General features: G+C 40.7%; 1 long non-coding RNA gene across 3 annotated transcripts in view; it reads left to right on the top strand.

The window, feature by feature from the left end:
* The window catches only part of LOC119929943, a 437,264-nt gene that overhangs the window by 349,907 nt on the left and 74,957 nt on the right, over positions 1-12,400 (top strand). The window lies entirely within an intron of this gene.

Genomic DNA, 12,400 nt, shown 5'->3' with positions numbered 1-12,400 from the left:
CAGCATTCAAAATAATAGAAACAATGATACCTTGCCATTGACGATAAGCAGGAAAGATATGCTTTAAAAATAACTGGTGCGAGGGGAAAAACTTGCAGTTTGGAAAATGTGAAAAACCCTTCCTCAGTTGTTTTCAGTGACTGTAAGTTTGCCTGGAAAGCATCATTTAAGCAATAATGTGCTGATTCAAATGCATTTCTCATGATCTGCTCCATTTATATTGGCCGATGCATGAATGAATCGCTATAGTTTTATTTATTTGATCCCACTGCTTCATGAAGCAGTACCCACCAGAGGTATGCAAGTAAATGGGCTTCATTAGAAACTCGATGCTCATTAGTAAATAAAAGCTAGGGAGCGCAGAATGAAGGGATTTGAAAGTCAAGTGATTGAATTTAATCTAAGCTGCCTGGTTTCATGGTATATGCTTACAAAGTAGTAGGAAGTCAGGAAAGATTGCTTGCTTGGATCCAAAGAAAGATTCCTAAGTTTTGGTGGCAAAGGAAGTCTTCAAATGAGGGGAAGCAACTGAAGAGGCAATATGGCTATATGGCAATCGATCAATAGATAGTATTTGAGCACTGTGTGAAAAGCATCGTACTAAGCACCAGAGAGAGAACAATGGAAGCAATGTGACCCAGTGGATAAAGTCCAGGGCTGGGAATCAGGGGACCCAGATTCCTATCTGGCCTCTAAAAGGTGCTTGATGTGTGACCTTGGGCAAGCCACTTCAAAGATCTGTGCCTCAGTTTGCTCATCTGTAAAATGGGAATCAAATACCTAGTCTCCCTCCCCCTTAGATTGTGAGCCCCATGGAGGACAGGTATGATTGTCAGATCTAATTGTATCTTCCCTGGCACTTAGCGCAGTGCACGGCACACAAGCATTTAGCAAAAAACACTTATTACTTAGTTATTAGACATGATCTCTCCCCTTGAGGAGCTTATAATGTAATGAGGGAAATGGATACTCAATTTTTTTACAGATAGGATAAAAAGCAAAATAGATATTTATGTGACTGCTTTAGTAATTTATTTTTGTGGTAGCTGTCAAGCGATTACTATGTGCCAGGCACTGTACTAAGCACTGCAGGTGGTACAAGATAATCAAATTGGACACAGTCTATGTCCCACACAGAGATCACAGTTTTGGTCCTCATTTTACAGGTAAAGTAGCTAAGGCACAGATAAGTGAAGTGACTTGGCCAAGATCACACAGCAGACAAGTTGTTGAGCCGGGATTAGGACCCAGGTCCTTCTGACTCCTGGGACCAAGTTCTTGCCACTAGGCCACCTTGCCTTTCACCGAAAAGGTCAATGTGGGATCTAATGTCTCAGATTCATCCTGCGCCATGTTACCTACACTCTGTCCTGAGGCCAATCCAATGGAGTATTACTATTCTATTTATTTTATTTTGTTAATATGTTTTGTGTTGTTGTCTGTCTCCCCCTTCTAGACTGTGAGCCCGTTGCTGGGACCATCTCTATATGTTGCCAACTTGTACTTCCCAAGCACTTAGTACAGTGCTCTGCACACAGTAAGCGCTCAATAAATATCACTGAATGAATAAATGAATGGAGTAGGCCCACCCAACAATTTGTACTAGTTGCAGTCCCCGAACCTTTTGTCTCTCAAGGTATACTGGTATCTGAAGCACCTGTTTAGCTTGACTGTGTCTGACCTAATTATCGTGTACCTATCCCAGCTCTTAGAATGGTGTCAGTCACATTGTAAGTACTTAAAAAATAACTTTATAAAAAAACCTGTGTGATTCATACATACGCAAATATGAGCAAATAGGGACAAGAACATCATTCGCAATTCAAAGTGACCCCCTAGCATCTGAGTAAAACACTTTCCCGCTTCAGATCCCAATGTATAATCAATCAATCAATCAATCATATTTATTGAGTGCTTACAGCCCAAAGTTAGCTGATAGTCTAGAGGACAAGCTTAGAGCCTAGAGGAGAGTTTGCAGTCTAGAAGACAAGTTTAAGGTCTTGTATGCAGGCAAGGTGTCCGCCAACTCTGTTATATTGTACTCTCCCAAGAAGTTAGTACGGTGCTTTGCACACAGTAAGCCCTCAAATATGATTGATTATTAACTACCCTTAGAGAGAGAAGGGCATTAGAGTCAGTATTTTCAACTCCTGCAAAATTGCTGAAATGCAAATTCTCCTCATCCAAGATTCAAAATCTTGTTCAAATATTGACACTATGGTACACAAAGCCCCACAATTCAAGATATGAGAGACTTCAGCAGCAACAAGAAAATGTGAGAACTGCCATATCACCACACTGTTTTATTTTTCTTATACATACATTAGTCCTCAGCAGGAACATATATGAAAAACTATTATAGAATGACATTAATATAAATAAAATCAATTTGTCAGTGTTGGAGTTTCCAAATGTATTCTTTAAAGGATTTTTGTAGAATGGAAACTGCGGTTAAGGCAGTGCACTTTCCTGACAGAAAACAGACAAATTCAGTCATCTTTCTAAAACTGAAGATTCCTACAATTTCAATAAAAATAGATGAACAGCAACCATTCTCAAAGATCTGTCTCCCAATGGCAGATATGAAAAATGAAACTAGAATGATTCTTCAAATAAATATTTGATTCTCTCTCTTTATAGCAGCATAGAAGTTGCCTATAGGAATATTTGGTTTGTGAGTTCTTTTTAACATTATGCAGCGCCACTTTCACTTAGGACACATATAAAATGATGAAATTTAAAGCTGCTGCTTAATTTTGAGAGAACATTAACAGTAACATCATAAATTTTTTCATGTGATAGAAGTCTAACCATACTGTCCAAAGCACAAGGTCTCTTTGTCACATGCATGTAAAAGGAATAATATATTTACATGGAATGAGAAACTTTAAACTCCTAACGTGTCAACTATATTAATATGTCTTGTATTGCCCTCTGATACTCCACTTAAATCAGGATTTTTCTTCACAGCTTATTATTTGAAATATCTGCCTGTAATGTGCCACTTGAACATCCAAAAGTGGAAAGAGGGCAGAACACTGTACTTAGCGCTTGTGATAGAGTTGGTTGGAAAAAAGGTCCCTGCCGTAGAGGAACTTAGTCTTTTGGGGGAGGCACATATTAAAATACATGACAGGTAAGAGAAGAAGCAGAGTGTAAGGATAAGAGATGTGGGAATGGAGGGGGTGTCAAAGGCTTCAAGGGGTACATATCCAAGTGCATAGGTGACCAGAAGGGAAGACTAATAGGGGAAATGAAAGGTTCATCAGAAAAGCCTTCTCATAGGGGATATGATTTTAGCAGGGCTCTAAAGATGGGGAGAATGGTCATCTGCCAGTTATGGAGAGGGAAGGAGTTCCAGGCCAGAAGAAAGATGTGAGGAATGGGTCAGAGGCAAGAGGGACAAATTGAGGTACAGCAGGTAAGGTGGTGGGTTTTTTTTGGTTGGCATTTATTGAGCACTTACTGAGTGCAGAGCACTGTACTGAGTCGTTGTGAGAATAAAATACAACCATCCGTGGACAAGGTCCTTGTCTGTTACAAGCTTACAGCCTAGAGACTGGTGTTAAAGGAATGAAGTGTGAAGATTGGGTTGTACTAGCAGAGGAGTGAGGTTTCAAAGGGGGAGGTCTGAGGGAAAGCGTTGAAACCAATGATCGTGTGCTTAGACTTGACACAGAGATAATAACAATTATGGTAATTTGTTAAATGTTTACTATGTGGCAAGATGAGCCACCTTTAGAGATTTTTGAGGAGTGGGAAGATAAGGGCAAAATGATGTTTCAGAAAAAGGATCCAGGCTGAAGAGCCATGTATGATTTGCAGAGGAATGAGACTGGAGGCAGGAAGGTCTGAAAGGTGGCTGACGCAGCTTCAATCAATCAATCGTATTTATTGAGCACTTACTGTGTGCAGAGCACTGTACTAAGTGCTTCGGAAGTATAAGTTGGCAACGTATAGAGACAGTCCCTACCCAACAGTGGGCTCAAAGTCTAAAAGGGGGAGATGGAGAACAAAACCAAACATACCAACAAAATAAATAGAATAGATATGTACAAGTAAAATAAATAAATAGAGTAATAAATATGTACAAACATATATACATGTATACAGGTGCTGTGGGGAAGGGAAGGAGGTAAGGAGGTAAGATGGGGGGGATGGAGAGGGGGACGAGGGGGAGAGGAAGGAAGGGGCTAGTTGAGCGGTTGCTTGGAGCAGCCCAGTGGTAGTTGGATGGAGAGGAAGTGGCAGATTTGTAAGATATTTGAAAAAAGATCCAACAGACCTGGGGGCCCAAAAGTGTTCAGGAAGCTCAGAGGACCAAAAGTTTAAGAAAGGAAGAAGAGTTCAAATTCTCATTTATTAATTTTGAGGTAGTGTGAGTTCTCTATGTCAAGATGCCCCAGAATCAGGAGGAAATACAAGATGAGGGACAAGCTGATGATGGTGGAACAAACAGTGCTAAGTTGAAGTATGATCGAATACCTTGGTCTAATACTTGTGAACTTTTTAATAGCAGATAGCTCTACGTGCTTTTAATAGGAAAGATTCCTTTTGTTCCCACAAACTGTTAGAAAATAATAGACTGGACTTGAGATAGAAGAGTGAATATAATTTGATTGGACCTAAGAGCATGCTTAATTCATAGATATGTCCTAAAATTTTATAGGAAATGGACATAATTTTGCTTCTACATATTTTTCAGAACAGCGTTTAAGTTGTCTCTTTGGTGTACGTGAGTGGCATATTGGTTAATCTATTCCCAATGTAAATTGTAATTTTAATTAGTTTTAACAAAATTACTACCCAGGCTATGAAACCTTTTTGCACTATTGTTCAACTGAACATTAATTTGGGCGGTATTTCTCCCAAACAGATGGCTATAGCTCTTAACGATACATTAGTCTACCTTTCTCTGCTTCTCATGGAAAATATAACCACTTTATGTGTCATTTTAGACACTAAAGAATAATTTTACCATATTTGTAAATGGCACTCAGATAAAAAAAAAGAATAGACTCTGTCAGACCTTTTAGCTTGGAGTAAATGGGAAATATCTCCAATATAATAAAAGCCATTAACCCACTGGACAAGTATATTACCATTAAACTACAAAGCCAAATGTCAAATGCATTTGGAGATAGCTCTATAAACAATGGAGTTCATGGTGGCAAAGTCACCTGACTGAGTGGACTGGAAGGCCTCTTCTTCAATTGTCAAGTGAAGAATACTACTTAAAATGCCGAGAGGGAAAGTTGTTATTGTACTAGCTAGCCCGTTGTTGGGTAGGAATTGTCTCTGTTCCTGAATTGTACTTTCCAAGCACTTAGTACAGTGCTCTGCACACAGTAAGCGCTCAATAAATACGACTGAATGAATCTATTTTAGGAAATGGCTTTGCATTCCAGTGAAGTTGTTTGCTAATTTTCCCTTTAAGTTTCTATGAGACAATGAAGAATGGAGTGTCACTGTTGCATCTGCCCTGATAGAAGGGATTTTAGAAGGGAATTCTTTGAAAATGAAGAACAGTGCCCCTTCCCATTCTCTACCTTTTCTTCCTCCTCCCAACCCTTCTCCATCATCTCCTTTCTCTTTCTGACAAATGATTTCAGTTCCCTCGCCCCACTCTACAGATAAGATGGGCGCTTGTACTACCCAAATTAACATTTTCTTAATAGGACACTCTTAAAGGTATCCAACTTATATTCTTTGTTGTTATTGTTCCAAAACCGGGACTTCAGGATAACAGTTTTCAGAATATGGAATGCTGACTGGGATCTGGCTTTATCCACTTTATAACATACTCTTCTCAGCCTTTTATTTTTGTTGGCAGTGGTGTGTCGGTTTTTGATTCTCTATCATTTTCTCAGTTGTCATTCCCTTTCATATGGTTGTGTCTCCTTTCTTTCTTTGGCTGAGTTTTTAACCACTATTGCCGGTCCTCTTCCCAACGTCTGCTTCACAATTGCATTTTCCATCCTGCCTCTAAACCTCTTTGCCTGATGATGTACCATCGCTTTTAAATATATCGAAAATGGGCTCCCTTTTTTTCCTACTGCAAACGGCTCCTCACTCCTCAACAACCTCAAATATATGTCCATTCCTCTCATTTCTTGCTTATGTCTTTTCCCATACCTGGAAGAAGAACAGTAATAATCGGGATATTTGTCAAGTGCGTACTATGTGCCGAGCACTGGGATGGATACAGAGTAATCAAGTTGAACACAGCCCCTGATCTACATGGGTCTCACAGTCTAAAGGGGAGGGAGAACAGGCATTTAATCCCCATTTTTCAGGTGAGGAAATTGATGCACTGAGAAGGTAAGTGACTTTGCCTAAGTCACACAACAGGAAAGTAGCAGAGCCGAGATTAGAACCTACTTTGACTCCCGGACACATGCTCTTTCAACTAGGCCACGCGAAATACCACACTGGAACACCAGAAGCTGTGTGGCTTAGTGGAAAGAGCCCAAGCTTGGGAGTCAGAGGTCATGGGTTCTAATCCTGGCTCTGCCACTTGTCTTCTGTTTGACCTTGGGCAAATCACTTAACTTCTCTGTGCCTCGGTTACCACATCTATAAAATGGTGATGAAGACTGTGAGCCCCACATGGGACAACCTGATTACCTTGTGTCTGCGCCAGTACTTAGAACAGAGCTTGGCACATAGTAAGCGCTTAACAAATACCAACATTATTGTTATTAGATCACAGCACCCCTCATCTTCAAATCACATCTCCCTTCTGAAGGCTTTCCCCATCTAATGACTTTTCTCAATCAATCATTCAGTGATATTCATTAATAATAATAATAATAATAATAATAATGGCATTTATTATGCACTTACTATGTGCAAAGCACTGTTCTAAGCGCTGGGGAGGTTACAAGGTATTCAGGTTGTCCCCCGTGGGGCTCACAGTCTTAATCCCCATTTTACAGATGAGGGAATTGAGGCCCAGAGAAGTGAAGTGACTTGACCAAAGTCATACAGCTGACAATTGGCAGAGCCTGGATTTGAACCCATGACCTCTAACTCCAAAGCCCGGGCTCTTTCCACTGAGCCACACTGCTTCTCATTATTAAGCTCTTACTATGTGCAGAGCACTGTATTAAGTGCTTGGGAGAGTACAATACAGCAAAATTAGCAAGCCAGTTTCCCCACCCATAATGAGCTTACAGTTATATCCCTCCTTGCTCCTCCTTCAGCACTTGTGCACAATCCAACCTCTTTAGTATTTTCAACCTCTTAAAACATTTAAATACAGCTGTGACCCACCCTATTTCTTAAGCACTAACTCATGTATTTGTCCCCTTCAAATTCTTCCTCATGTCTCTGGTTCTGTCTCCCCTACTATAAACTAATCAGTGGTGTTTAATGAACACTTAGTAAGTGCAGAGCACTGTACCAAGCCCTTGAGAGAGCACAATACCACAGAATTAGCAGACATGTTCCCTGCTTATAATGACCTTACAGTCTAGAGGAGGAGAGAAGCATGCTAGATGAAAAGCTCCTTGAGATCTTGTCTAGTACTTCTAATATACTCTCCCAAGTGCTTAGTACAGTGCTCTATACCTAGTGGAGGCTTAAAAAATACTTTTGATGATTTATACTAGGTTTCCCCTCTTACTAACTTTTCCACAATTGCCAGCATCATCACTAAGAAACTCAAACCTTTGGTGTCTTCTTTGACTCCTTAATATCATTCATCTTCCCCATCCACTCTGTCTCTAAATCCAGCCAGTTCTTTCTCTATAATACTTTACAGATCTGTTCCTTTCTTTCTGTCCTGACTCTGTCGGGTCCAAACTTTCACCATCTCCTTGTTGGACTATTGTGAACAAACCGCCTTCGTGATTTCCCCTCCTCAAGCCTCTCCCCTCTTCAGTCTATCCAATGTATGCCTTGTATATTAACCTTAAAAAAATCATTTGGAACACATCACTTCTCTCTTCTACTGTTTCCAAAGACCTCATATTTCTTTTCGCATTAAAGTAAATCCAAATTATTGCCTTACAGGCTCTTTAATGACTATCCCCCCTTTGACTATCAATCAGTCAGTGATATTTATTGAATGCTTATGTGCAGAATACTTTACTAAGCACTTGGGAGAGTACAATACAACAGAGTTGGTAGAAGAGTACTCCACCCACAATGAGTTTACAGGCTAGAGGGGGAGAAAGACATTAAGATAAATCAATTAATTACAGATATGCATATAAGTGCTGTAGGGCTCAGGGTGGGGTGAATATCAACTTCATTAAAGGGCACGGATCCAAATGCATAGACAAAGCAGAAGGGAGAGGGAGTTGGAAAAAAGGGCTTATTCAAGGAAGGCCTCTTGGAGGAGATGTGACCTACCTTCTTCTGACAGACTTAGTTCATAGGCTGGTCTTCCTAAACTAATATACTAACTTTGCTCGTGATTCTCCCAATAAATCAATCAATAAAATCATTCATTCATTCATTCAATCATATTTATTGAGCACTTACTGTGTGCAGAGCACTGTACTAAGCACTTGGGAAGTACAAGTCGGCAACATATAGAGACAGTCCCTACCTAACAATGGGCTCACAGTCTAGAAGGGGGAGACAGACAACAAAACAAGTAGACAGGTGTCAATGCCATCAGAATAAATAGAATTATAGCTATATAAACATCATTAATAAAATAAATATAGTAAATATGTACAAGTAAAATAGAGTAACAAATATATGCAAGTGCTGTGGGGAGGGGAAGGAGGTAAGGCAGAGGGAGGAGGGGGGTGATGGGAAGGAGGAGGAGGATAGGAAAAATGGTGGGGCTTAGTCAGGGAAGGCCTCCTGGAGGACGTGAGCTCTCAATAGGGCTTTGAAGGGAGGAAGAGAACTAGTTTGGTGGATGTGTGGAGGGAGGGCATTCCAGGCCAGAATTAGGATGTGGGCCAGAGGTTGGCGATGGAACAGGTGAGAACAAGGCACCGGGAGGAGGTTAGCAGCAGAGGAGCGGAGTGTATGGACTGGGCTGAAGAAGAAGAAAAGGGAGGTGAGGTAGGAGGGGGCAAGGTGATGGACAGCCTTGAAGCTGAGAGTGAGGAGTTTTTGCTTGATGCATAGGTTGACAGGCAACCACTGGAGATTTTTGAGGAGGGGAGTGACATGCCCAGAACGTTTCTGTACAAAGATAATCCGGGCAGCAGAGTGAAGTATAGACTGAAGCGGGGAGAGACAGGAGGATGGGAGACAGAGAGGAGGCCGATGCAGTCATCCAGTCGGAATAGGATGAGAGATTGAACCGGCAAGGTAGCAGTTTGAATGGAGAGTACGACTGATGGTATTTTGAGCTTTTACTGTGTGTCGAGCACCTTGCTAACTGCTTAGGAGATTACAGTACAACAGAGTTGATATACATGTTCCCTGTCCACAACAAGCTTAGTTTCCCATCTCTGATTCACCCCTCATGCAAACCACCAACCAGTCGCACGTATGCACATACCTTTAAACTCTGTTGCCTACCGCTATTTGTAGCTTATTTTAGAGAATATTTCCCCCTTTAGACTTTAAGCTCCACACAGTTCCTGTCTCACATGGGGCTCACCGTCTAAGTTGGAAGAACTGGAAAATTGAGGCCCAGAGAACTTAAGTGACTGCTCAAAGTCACACAGCAAGCAATTGGCAGGAATTAGAACCCGAGGTCCTCCGACTCTCAGGCCCGTTCCCTTTCCACTAGGCCATGCTGCTACTGATGTCTTTCCTTCAGCACACGTCTGTCCCTTCCTTCAGAGTCCTTGGGGAAGCATTCCTTAATTAATACTCAGTCTTCAAAAATACACCACGTTACTAGTTTAATATTATGGCTGTATCTGTTTATTGAAGTGACTCACTGGCAGATTTGTCATTTGTATCTGTACTTCCATTTTCTTGCTGTAAGCTTCTTGTAACTAGGGGCTGTGTATTTTACTAGTAAGGTTTGTTCCATCTTGATTCATCTCTCCCATTCCACCCACATAATCTGTGATCAAATCCTGTCGGTCCTATCATCAGCTGAAATCCACCCTAACCTCTCCATCCAAACTACTATCAGGCTGATCCTGGCACTTATCATCCCTCCTTGACTACTGAATCAACTATCTCACTGACCTCCATGCCTGTTGTTTCTTTCCAGTGAAGCCCAAATGTCACTCTGCTTTCTGGATCATTTTTTTAAAAAGCTATTCAGTCCATGTCGCCCCAATCCTTAAAATTTTCCAATAGTTGCCCATCTACCTCTTCATAAAATAGAAACTCCTTACCAGGAGCCTTAAATAAGTTTTCCCACTCCCATCTCAATTCATTAGTTTTCTACTACAACCCAGCTGGCTCTCTTTGCTCTAGCACTAACCTACTCACTGGGCCTTGATTTTGTTTATCTCTCCTCTGAACCCTTGCCCATGTCCTCCTTCTGGCATGGAACTCCCTCCCCTTCATGTCCAACAGTCCATTGCTCTCACCGCCTTTAAAGTCCTCCTAAAATACATCTCCTCCAAGAGGTCATCCCTATTAAGCCATCATTTCCCCTACTCACTCTCTCTTTGCATTTGTATCCATATCCTTTAAGCACTTCGTATCCTCCCCTTACTCAGTCCCACCAGCCCAATGTGCATATCCTTATTTCCTGACTATTCACCCATATCTAATTTATTTTAAAGTCAGTCTCCCCCTCTAGACCGTAAGCTTCTTTGGGCAAGGAGTATGTTTAGGCATCTATTGTATTGTACTCTCCCAACTGCTTAGTACAGTGCTCTACACATAGGAAACACTCAATATCATTGATTAACTGATTGATTTCAATTCCATACTACAGAATTGAATGCAGTTATTAACTATTGATGATAATAGTGTTTCCATAACACTATTATGGAGAAGCAATGTGCCTGGGAGTTCTTGGATGTAGGTTCTAATCCCAGCTCTGCCACGTCTGCTGTGTGACCTTGGACAAGTTCCTTAATTTCTCTGTACCTCGGTTACCTCATCTGTGAAATGGGAAACAAGACTTCCCCTTCAGTCTTGTGGGACTGTTCCCATTTGGGACAGAGACTCTGTCCAACTTGATTCCCTTGTATCTACTCCAGTGCTAGAACAGTGCTTGGCACATAGTAAGCCCTTAACAAGCTCCACGATTATCATTATAATGGTGGTGATATTACTTTGTATGTAGATAAATACACCTGCATTTGGACATCTGTATTTCAGTTGATTAATTCAGAAAATCAGAGGGAATGGAATTGTGAAACAATGTATAATGTTATAACAGCATAATGTTGAGATGAGAAGGCAATGCTCAATTTTAACTCAGAATCCTCTTCTTGATGACTCTGTAAATTCATTTAATTTATCTGGAAAATATTTGCCACTCACTGACTCAGGATAATCTTCAGTTGTTAGAAAGAGGTTAAAAGACTGAAATGTTTCTAGCTTTCATTCAATCTTCCTTCTTGGCTTTGTAATGTTCAGTGCACAGCTTGAACACAATGTTAATATAGTCATCTGAGCATTCACTCAGGGAAACTACACACACACACACACCCTATACAAGTTGAAGGACAACTATAGAGACAGTGGGGCCTAGCGGATAGAACTCAGACCTGTGAGTCAGAAGGACCTGAGTTCTAATCCTGATCCATCACTGGTGTGCTGTGTGACCTTGGGCAAGTCGCTTCACTTCTCTGTGCCTCAGACAGCACATATGTAAAATGAGGATTAATACTACGTCCTACCTGATTATATTGTATCTACCTTGTATCTATACCAGTGCTTAGTTGAGTGCCTGGCACAAAGCCAGTGCTTCACAAATACCATGAAAAATAAACAAATATTTATATTCATCCGATCATTTGAAGGACGGCCATCTATATATAAATATGAATTTACACACACACACACACATATAGATATATAGATATATAGATGGCCATCCTTCAAATTATTAGATGATGCCACTGAAAGTTCTGTTTTCCAATGTGCAAATGTGTCTGCAAATATTAATGAGTGACTGACAGTCCTGACCACACTATATAGAAATCGAGATTGTCCCTTGCCGAATGGGTTTCCTGACTGGTAGCAGCACCAGGTGCTGTTTTTGTTCCAGCAAATTAAGCCTAGATAACATGACACCCCTTGGTAGTTCCTGAAGTAATATTTCTAAAGTTGTTTGACATCTTGCAAATTAGAAAAGGAATATAAACTTTAAATGCTGCCTGTATTTTTCAAACTGACAACTCCACCTAGAGGTAATGGTATTGCAGGATTCCTGTGTATCTGAATTGGGGTAGACATTATCACCTGACAATTCTATAATGGATTTTTTTAGAGGCGATGTAGCCCATCTTATGGAGGAAATTGACACGGGTATTTTTTCAGTTTTACCTATTCACTGAATAGTATA

This window comes from Tachyglossus aculeatus, chromosome 6, assembly GCF_015852505.1.
Source record: "Tachyglossus aculeatus isolate mTacAcu1 chromosome 6, mTacAcu1.pri, whole genome shotgun sequence".
In the NCBI taxonomy this organism is placed as follows: domain Eukaryota; kingdom Metazoa; phylum Chordata; class Mammalia; order Monotremata; family Tachyglossidae; genus Tachyglossus; species Tachyglossus aculeatus.
Note: the sequence above shows the minus strand (reverse complement) of the source record. Positions and strands in the feature narration are given on the sequence as shown.